Here is an 11,052-nt window from a genome sequence, read left to right on the forward strand (position 1 = left end):
ATTCTTGGTATTAATGTATTGAAGTAATATTAATAAAATACAATATTATTTTGAGTTAATGTATTGAAGTAAATTTATGCTCATTTTCTCTATGTATTGAGTTCACATAAATTAAACTAACTCAGAAAGCACCACACTGCCAACATTAGTAATGATTTAGGACATTCCTTTAAAGCTTGGAAGTAGAAATCTTACTGCTATTCACCATGCGACAAATTCAAAAGCTCATTTATTGAATATGGGTGGTTGGTATCAATAAAGCTCATTTATTGATACCAATGCTTTAAGTTTATTGCAGCAGACCTAGCACATTGACCACATAGGCACATAGACCTATTGAAATAACATTGGAAGACTAAGCATGGATGTTTGAAAATAAAATTTAACATATGATGAAATATTTCTTTAATTTCTTTGCATAAAATTTGTCATTGAACAAGACACATGTTTCAAAGTTTTGCTTTGTTTTATACATATTTATTTTGGGCTAAAACTATGCACTTGATTTTGTGTACGCTTAATTCTACAGTAGTTGCTGAACTGATTAAATGAGTCGGTTCTTTGTCAAGGCTGGATGTGAACATATAAGGTAGGACATGATTTCTCTCTTTTCTTTTTTAGTTGTTGTATAAGCAATAAAATTGTTTAGTATCAAATAAATAAAAAAAGAAGTACAATTCTCAGCTTTTTTCTTATAAGACTTAAACTGTTTTAGCTAAATTTATAACTGATATTTATATAAAAGAATGTTTTAGAAAGTATAAAAATGTTTTCGAATGAATAAGTAAATTAGGTTTCGTAGATTGCATGGCATATCCATTCATGTATCTAAAATGACTGCAAAACAATCTGCAGTCATCTTTTGAAAAATTAGGACTAGGAACAATCTTTGAATCATCATCTTTTGAAAAATTAGGTCTAGTAAAATCAGCTGGGTCTTTCAACAAGATCCAAAACAGATTGCTAAGATTATTAGGGAATGGCTCCTTTGTAAAGTATGCAGTCAACTGCATTCATCGCCTCAGTCGCAAGGTTTAAACCTATAGAATATATATGGGATGAACTTGAACAGTGAATCTGCCAGTACTGTTATAAACAAAGAAAGTGTGAAGGCAGCTACTTGAACGAACAGGGTCAGAAATTACACAAGAAATGATAAAAAATTAGTTCTGTCGATGCCAGACAGATTACGGGCAGCGATAGAGGCAAAAGTTCGACCCACAAGGTATTAACTTTATTTTTTTAAATTCATTTCATAAGAGTAAATGAATTTCTGTCTCTGTATTTGGACTTATCTGATGTATCAAGTATCGATTTTTGTTATATTTTGTTGAAACTGAACACACTATGGTTTATTTTCATGATTAGACATAAATTTATATATTTAGAAGTTAATTGTGATGCATTTATTAGGCTGCGTAGACTTTTGTGATTGAGTGTATCACCACTCGGACATTTGTGACCGAGTATATGCTATATACACTGGTGTGCAAAAATTAAGGACGAGACGGTTTTTCAATATAACTTTGTACAAAAGCTTTCCAAATCAACACATTTAATACCGTAAGATCCCCAATACGTAAGGACATGAGTAATGTAAGCAACACTTACTAAAAGAGAAATCAGAGGGATAAAAAGAAGCTTTATTGAAAAAGTAGCATGGAGCGCAATGAAGGCCGAAACATCCCTGTGAGGGATGTCCAGCAAGAAACATCTGGTCTTTAATAGAGGATACGATCTCCCCTGAATGCTAGGCAGGTTTCACAGCGTCTGCCCATGCTGAGAATGAGGGTGTCAATGAGTTGTTGAGGCATTGCTGCCCATTCGTCTTGCAGCGCCAATCGAAGCTCCGGAATCGTTACTGGTGGTAAGGAACGAGCTGCCAAGCGTCTGCCTAGAAAATCCCATACAAGCTCGATGGGATTGAGATCCGGAGATCGTGCCGGCCAATCCATACGTTCAGTATCCTCACTCTCTAAGGGCTGTTCGGCAGCTACTGTGCGATGACATGGTGCATTGTCGTCCATGAAAAGGAACTGCGGACCCATAGCGCTTCTAAAAAGACGCACATATGGAAGAAGAATCTCATTACAATAACGGGTCCCGTTGACTGAACCTGCGTCAAAGATATGAAGGTCTGTACGACTACCAAGCATGATGCCTCCCAAAACGAGAACACCGCCGCCTCCATACCTGTCCCTTTCAATGATGTTCAAGGGATGATTGCGGCTTCCCCGCTCTCTCCAGATGAGTATGCGATGAGAATCGCTACTCAGACTGAATCTGCTCTCATCTGTAAAGAGTATTCGTCCCCATTCATTGTCTCTCCAATTCCGGTGTTCCCGGCACCACAGAGAATGCCTTATCCGATGGGCAGGTGTTAGAGGTACACACCGTACAGGGCATCGTGCAAACAGACCACCACCATGCAGTCTTCTGGCCACGGTAAAATGCGATATCGGTCGTTCAGTCGCCTGTGTCGTGTGTCTAGCGATTTCTCCCGCTGTCTGCTGCCTGTTTCTTCTGGCCTGTAAGGCAATATACCGGTCATCTGTGGGTGTGGTTCCTCGTGGACGACCACTACTAAACCCCCGGATAGCTGTTCCTGTAGTTTGAAATTGTTTCCAAAGTCGTGAAACGATGCTGTGAGCAATTCCGAACTCTGCAGCCACACTTGTCACACTGCGGCCTTCCTCCAACTTCCCAATGATTCGACCTCGGGTAAAAGCATCCAGATGTCGTCTAACAGATTGATTATTTGCCATTTCTCGCTGAGGCAGCAACTCGGTGTGATTTTAACTGCTATACGGCGTGCAATCTCTTTGCCAGAAATACTGATCTTACACCGACAACGTGCTTTATACTACTCAGACACTCCCCCATTACGTCTACCTGCATATCTGCGCCTGTGCTACCGTACATCACCTTACTTAATCTCCTGATTGTTCTTTCTGTCCGCTCTGCCTCTTCGTTCAGCTGATATGCTAATTTTTCGACTTTCCTTAATTTTTGCACACCAGTGTATATATATATACACATTTGGTGTTGCTGATTGCAATAAAAAAGGGAGGTGTGCTACTAGATGTTACAGTAGTCCCATGTATAAAATTTCAAAGTTCTACGGCTAATCGCTTTCGAGTTATGCCAAATACATATTTACATACATACGTATGTACAGATCGAAGAAAACCATTTTACAGATCGTTTTGGAAGAGCTCTTCATTCTGATTCATCTGAGTACAGATGTTATGCAAAAAATAGTTAAATTAATTTGGGAATGGTCAAAATGGATATTTCTGTGGAAATAGGATAACCGAAACTCTTTGTGATTGCAATACTTCCTTTACTTCTCACTACGAAATAAAAAATCACAGAAGGAAGTTTTAAATCTGCATTACATCTATTAATCCGATTTAAGTGATCATAAACACTAGGAAAACGAGTAGTGGTATCTCTAATATTCAAAGTTTTCTCACGACTATATTATGTTTATTGAAGAAGCATTATTAGCAGAATTTTATCAGATCTAAAAATCAAGAAGTTCCAATATATATAATATTTACACTTTGCAAAATATTTTGTATATTAACTTCTTCTGCAGTGGCCTGGGTGAGAATGTTGATTTGGCGCATTTCAGCATTTGCGAGAAACAAGCCAACAATATTACCAACTGTATATGCTTTTGGTATAACCCTAAGATTGGACCGATTTGCTCATGTCTGAGAAACAAATATAATTACACTCTGTCAATATAGTGGGTTTTGCAAAATACTCATTATGTTTGCTATTTTAGAATGAAACCATAAGTGTTCAGGTATTTAATTTATTAAAGTATACAATTTTGTTAGCATTTTATTAAAAATAATAAGATACATACTGGAAAATTCATTTTTTACAAACTGTTTCTGGTGGATACTGTTAAAAGATATGTTAAAAGACTGTTTCTGGTGGATACTGCTAATTATGCCTCAGATACAATATCACTGCCCATTTGGTGGCTGAACATGAACCCTACTAAATAAGATTCCAGGTGATGGCGAAGACGTTTCTTTGTGTTTTGTTTCACCATTTCGTTAATCTTCGCAGTGCCATAAGAAAGAATATTTGTGATTCATTTAACCAGTTCTCAGCACGAAGACTTTTCTTTTTTATAGCTGTGGACATTCTATTGAAAATAGTTTCTCTTCCAACATACAATTACGAATAATATCCATTTTCACAAATTCTTTCATTTGGCAATGTACCTTTTTCTTGTAAAAACCACAGCATCTATTTTCGGTTGACGGTAGATTGTAAGTAGTCAGCATGATAATTTTTTGCAATATAAACTGCTATAATTTAAAAGCGAAATTTCTTTTAGTCGAAGAAACATGAAATGAGAGCACGAACAAAATGCTTTAAAGGCCACACTGAAAGAAATGCATATCCACAAATCGGTAACCATACACATTTGTTTCTCGCCAAGGCCGTTGCAGAAGAAAAGTGAGTACCTGCGTTTCTTTTTCTAAAATTTTCTAGCACATCCCAAAGGCTTTTGATGTCATTCCAAAGTAATTATCCAAACTTTATATATCAAACAACTTAAAGTAAAAAACTTTCTGCATCAAAACAATCAATATCACCAATTGTATGTGTTTTTGGTATAACCCTAAGATCAGACAGTTTTTACTTGTGGGGACATCATTTGTAATACTGAAGTGCCATATGTCAAACTCTTCGGGTTGCGATTTTTTTTTTTTTTTTTTTTTTTTTTTGCTCAGTTGGCAACAATAAAAGAATGGACAAAAAATAAACATTAGAGTTTGGTTTTAAAAAAAGTACCCACAGGATTTGACAACATGATAATGAGCAGTAAACGAGTCATTTTAGTGTTGGCGATAATTTTCAAAATCACGCCAAGGCCATACCATATAGGATTTTATCATGGAAACTGGTTATCATTTGTTCTGTCGTTAATAATAGGATTCAGAGAAGTTTATTCTCTATAGTATGCTATTAATACATTTAATACTTATATAGATTTACCTTACACATCATGAATGTTAGACACAAATGATAAGTAAATATTTAAAAAGTTTTAAAACTGGTAAGAAAGACTAATTTACAAGAGGAAGGTATAGTGTTGAAATTCTATACCTTCCTCTTGTAAATTAGTTTGCATTGGTAAATATTTATCTTGTACAATATATAAACTCAAATATGAGTTCAATATGTTCATGTTGGGGGGAGGGGAACAAGGTTTTAAATAAAATGTAACTTTTATTGTGTGCTAAAATTTATCGATACATTTCGATAAACAATCGACGTCCCTTATTAATTCTGTAAAGGTGAACTATTTCTTCTGAAAGAAAGTGAGTTGATGCTTTAAGATGTAGTAATTAAAATTATCTGACAACTCAAACACACTGTTATTATTTTGAAAAATTGGTCTTTGGAATTCTGAAATCACTATTGCTCACAGAAAAGAGCAGCCATGTGTTGTTCTTTTTATATGCAATGCTGCTCTTGTAGCTGTCTCAAAGACATCCCTTACCCCGTCATTAGTTTTATCTGAACACTACATAAGCATATGCCCGAATAGCCTGGGCTGTGGCATAACCTTGCTGAAATGTCACTGGCTTCTAAGTGATCGATGCCAGCTGATAGAGAGTTTCTTCGCCATACCTCAAACCACACTTATTGCCAACTAAAACGACAGGGACGCTGGGGCAAAAATGTCTTACTTTACGATTTCATTTGTCAGGAATATTAGTCAAGACTATCTGGATTGTCGATACTAAAGCACATGAGAATGACGTCTGAATCTGGGTAAGAAAGAGTCCTGCAATATCCCATAAAGCTAACTGGTCTAATTTCCCATATCTGCTACATAATTTTCAAAGACCTTCAATATCTGCTACATAATTTTCAAAGACAGTAGGCACATAAACTTCTGGGAATTGATCTTTGCTGAAGATGATTAAAAGATAGATTTTCCCGCAAGTGACCTTGCCGACTATAACTAGCTTTTTTCGAATAGTAGCCAGATCAGCTAAATATACGGAGATATTTTCTTTAACAAAGCAAATAGTTTGTTAACTTCGGTAATTTTATAGCTACAAATCTTAATTAAGAAACCAAATGCATAAAGATGCTGTTACAAAGCACTATTTAAGCTCAAATGTTTAAAAATATAAAAAACCCGTTTCCATCAACGAAACGAAATGGCGTCCGAATTAACTACTACTGCCTGATCGAAAAATCTTTTGAGAGAAAATATGTTGGCACTTCATTATTGCTGAAGAAACTTTTTATTTAAAACAAAATCCTGCATGATATTCTGTCAAAGCGATTTTTTTTATGAATTCTATTATTAGTTACTAATTTAATCATGGATTTGTAGGCATTAAAAAAATCTGATATGGACACTGCATAAATTCCTTATACGGCCTATTAAATTATACGCATTTTTTTGCACCACTTTATTTAAACTTATTTCCTCTAATTCAGTTCAATTCTCAATTTGCAGCAAGGTAAAAATACATAAAAATTCAAAACATCTTCATTAAAAATTGTGAAATAGAGAAAAAACTATAACACCAAATACAATTAAAAAAAACAATTTTTACAATTACAAAATTTTTTTTACAAAATTAGAGTTTCTACGGAGGGGGGGGGAAATCGGCCAACGAGCAGAAAGACCAAATTTGCGGTGCACAGAACTGAAGGTTAACTTTCGGTCCCACTGTGAAAAAGACACTGAAGCTGCAGTCCCAATTAAACTTTTAAATTAAAAATTTTGATAATTCTACAACTATTATATGCAGATTCAGGGCTTAATTTCTAAAATTAGAAGCGCCAGAGCCCTATGCAAGACCGCCAAGAAAGAAGAACAAGAGTAAATAAATAAATAAAATGGCCATTAAAATCAATAATAATTAAAAAATTAAATAGTTAAATATTATCAGATTAAATAATAATTATTAATTAAATATTAATGATCAATACTTATTAATAATTATTGTTCAATTAATTAATTAATTTTCTTTAAAATAATTAAATATTAAAATGATTGAAATTACGTAAAATGTACATAGGTAAATTAAAATTTAATAAGCGATTTTTAATATAATTTTATTGCTAAAATTAAATTTTCGACATCAGATTTCTATTGAAATTGTTGTTCAGTTACATAGAAGAAGTGCCAGAGCCGTCTTATGTAGGGTTCCGGCGCAATTTAAGCTCTGTGCAGATTAACTAAAGGTATAAAACTCTTAACCAAAATATATGAACTACATAATTCGCTCATTTTTAAAGCAAAACGGGCACAATTTACCAACATAATAAGAATAAAAATACTGAGCTCACCGATTCGGTTAACAAGGTGGGGATATATATTTGTGCGACCCATTGCAGTAGAACCGGTAGGTTCACAATTACATGTTACACTGATATTCGTGGAAACTGCAACACCATGAAGGACTTGAGCAAACTGAACCAGACTTGCAGGAAATGTAAAGGGAGCTAAGATATGCAAATGATTAGAATTACAAAGCGATTGCGCATGCTTGGAATGAGAACCGGCTGCTTGTTGTATGTATAAAAAGGACCGTAAAGTTGCGTTGAAATTTGTTTATCGTTCTCTGTCTGCGGTGAACGTTAAACTAGTGGTCAGAATGCCTCGTCAACAGCGGAGGGAGCCATACCAACAACTAACGGCGTTCAAACAGGGCGCATCGTTGGTATGCGGGAGGGTCGACTTTCATACCGAGCAATCACAGCTCGCACGCAGCGTAAAGCCAAAGTCTCGCAGTGATGAGTGTTTGGAAGAAATGTACAGAGAAGAACCAGACTAGGTGAAATCCTGGCAGTGAGACGACAGACACCTCATCCGCATGGCTCTGGCGGATCGTACAGGTTCCTCTCGTGTGTTGGCACAACGTTGGAGCACGGCTACAGGTTCTGTGTTGTCTAGCTCCACGGTTCACGCAGTCTGCTGCCGCATGAACTTCGTGAAACGGTTCCTCTACGCTGATTTCCCTGTCTCAGAACCACAGACGCCACCAGTGGGCAAGCCAACGCAGTGCATGGCGTGCCCTGTGGCAAGAAGTTGTTTTCTCCAATGAATCTCGCAACAATCTGGAGTACAGTAATGGCAGAGTACACGTCAGATATTACAGAGGGGGACGTCTGCTCCCTAATTGTGTTATGAAGCATCATACCGCACAAACGCCTGGCATCACGATATGCGGAGCTATTGAGTATAATTGCTAATCCCATCTAATGCAGATTGTGGCAACCTCGGACGTTGTGTAGCCAGAGGTACTCCCCATTCTTCGACACATTCTGGGGCTGTAACTCAGCAAGATAATGACCGTGCACATGTTTCTGAGACTGCACAAACCTGCTTTTAGGGCACAACAAGTTTCGCTTTTTCCATGGTTTGCTTATTCCCTAGATATGTCGCCCACTGAGCATGTCTAGGATTTCATCCTTCCGCGACTTGCTCATACAGCTGGTGCGGCACACATTAAGACTGGACTTTAACGTCAAGTCGAAGCCATATGGAACAGTCCCCAGGATTACATTCAGAACTTGTGTGATTCAGTGCCATGACGTGTACAAGCTGTGATTGCTCAGTGTGGCGAACGCACAAAGTACTGATTTCCGACGTTCGTATTGTTTTTTGTCTTCTAAATTTTCTTGATCGTTTATTTGTACCGTTATCTTCAATATGCGGAATAAATTTCTTTCATGTCCTGTAATTTCTTCATGGTGTCGCATTTTTTACAAACATTAGTGTACAACAGTCGCAGATACAAAATTTGAACGTTCTACGGTTACTCGTTTTTGAGTTATGTGAGATACATACACACGCACGTATGTACACTGCGCATAAAAAAGGGGGAGACAGTTCTATATCTTCCGTTTTGCTGGGCCGATTGACACAATTGTTCTAACATAGGTTTGACACAAAATCGGACTGTTTCTGAAATAACATACCAATTTTTTCCCATATTTCAATTCTACGACTCAAATTACGCCTGGATATTAAATTTTGAAAAATTTGGTGAGAAATTTACGGAGAAATTCAAAAATTTATCTTAGCGAAATTTTTTCAGTTTGGCCAAGAATAATTCACTTGGCGAATTTCTTAACATATGGCAACCAAGTTTCCTTTCCCTTCCATTATGCACGACGGAAAAAAAGGCAACTCGTTCCTACCTTTTTACATTGTGTCAAGAGCGGAAAAAAGTCACACCGTTTCTACTTCTAAAAATAATTTTAGCAGAGTGTCTAAACCACATTTTATGTTTAGTCGCTTTCAACAAATATGCCAAATTTCAAAACGCGAAAATATATAAATTCACGTATATCTTCGGAAATTTTGAATTAAAAACTGTAATTTATGCTTAGAAATACGTCTACTTTAAGATGATGGTAAAAATTTTATAGATTATAACTTTATAGATTTTTTTTGTAAAATTTATAAAAATTATTTAAAAATACAAATTTTAAAAATAAATCTTAAAAAATGGGTGAATTTTATTTGGAATGAATCTAAATTTCGAAATATGAAAGGAAAACTCAAATAAGATTAAAAATATATATACCGAATTCAATTAACATTGAGGATCTAAAATTTTGAGAGCTAATTTTTTTAAAAACTACTCGTGCGATTTTTACGAAACGTGGTAGTTTGGCGTAATTTGAGTCGTAGAATCGAAATGTGGAAAAAACAATGGTATGTTAATTCAGAAATGTCCGATTTTGTGTCAAAATACCTATATTAGAACAATGATATATATAACTCTAATACATATCCCAAGTAACTCTTTCGAGACAAGAAAAACGCAAGTCGAATTTCGTCAATCGGCCCAGTAGAACGGGAGATATAAAACTCTCCGTTTTTTTTTTCGCAGTGTACGTTCAGATGTCATAAATAAAAAAATAAATAAAATTTGCCCACCAGCAGCCAAGCGGTAACGTCGCTGAACACTGGTAGCTCGGTGCGAGGTTCGAATCCCGCAAACGGGCTGGCTGTATGGGTGTTTTCGTGGTTTTCCCTATGTGTAACGTATATACGAGCCAGTTTCCCTTAAAAAGTCCGGGGCCCACCAGCGGCCGAGCGGTAAAGTCGCTGAACACTGGTAGTTCGGTCCGAGGTTCGAATCCCGCGAACGGGCTGGCTGCATGGGCGTTTTCGTGGTTTTCTCCATGTGTAACGTGTATACGAGCCAGTTTCCCTTAGAAAGTCCTCCACGAAGGCATCCCTCCCCTTAGGCAGATAGCCCTCGAGGCTTTGCCATAATCACACACACACACACACCCTTAAAAAGTCCTCCACGAAGGCATCCCTCTCTTACGGCAGATAGCCCTCGAGTGCTTTGCTGTAATCTAATAAACCAAGCCAAACCAAACCATAAATAAAATTTCATCTGAAGCCATTTTACAATCCGTTTTGGGGAAAAAAAGTGCTTTATTCTGTCCGATGTCATGCACAAAAATCGTTCAAATGGATGCAAGAGCCGTCAGAATGGATATTTTTGTTGAAATATGACACCCGAAGTATTTTCCGATTACAATACTTCCTCTACTTCGTACAAGGAAGTAAAAAGAAAAAGTAATGTTGAAAGGGACATCTGAAGCAACAATTTAAGCTGTTAACTTTATTTCGAAGTAACGGAGTTGTGAGTTGATTAATAAGTGTAATGTATTTCAGAGTAGAATGTATGCTGAATTTTACAGAATTTTCCACTCACTGATCATATTATTATGAACGCTATAAAATTTAAATACTCGACGTATGAAGATTACTGTCTTAATATATTTGTTATTGAGAATGCCGTTTTTTGGTAAAGGAAAGTAAAGGAAGTAAAGCAATCGCGAAAAATTTAAACCTGTTAAACCACCATTACTAGGATATGTACATATCCTATTTTAACAAGCCCTCACTTCCCTAATCGCTGGTTTACCAACTTAAAAGTAATGCGAAGTATTCCATCTGTTTATTCTTAGATGATTCAATGTGATTGGCAGCGTCCTGGAAAACACGTAGTTATCGGAAGAAAT

General features: G+C 36.3%; 1 pseudogene; it reads right to left on the reverse strand.

Moving 5' to 3' along the window:
• Positions 1-564: 564 nt before the first annotated feature.
• On the reverse strand, positions 565-10,749 carry LOC118180884 (ras-like GTP-binding protein RHO; annotated as a pseudogene).
• Between the last annotated feature and the right edge of the window lie 303 nt (positions 10,750-11,052).

Source organism: Stegodyphus dumicola, chromosome 3 (genome assembly GCF_044657685.1).
Source record: "Stegodyphus dumicola isolate Sdum_Otavi_A_Nest chromosome 3, ASM4465768v1".
Classification (NCBI taxonomy): Eukaryota; Metazoa; Arthropoda; class Arachnida; order Araneae; family Eresidae; genus Stegodyphus; species Stegodyphus dumicola.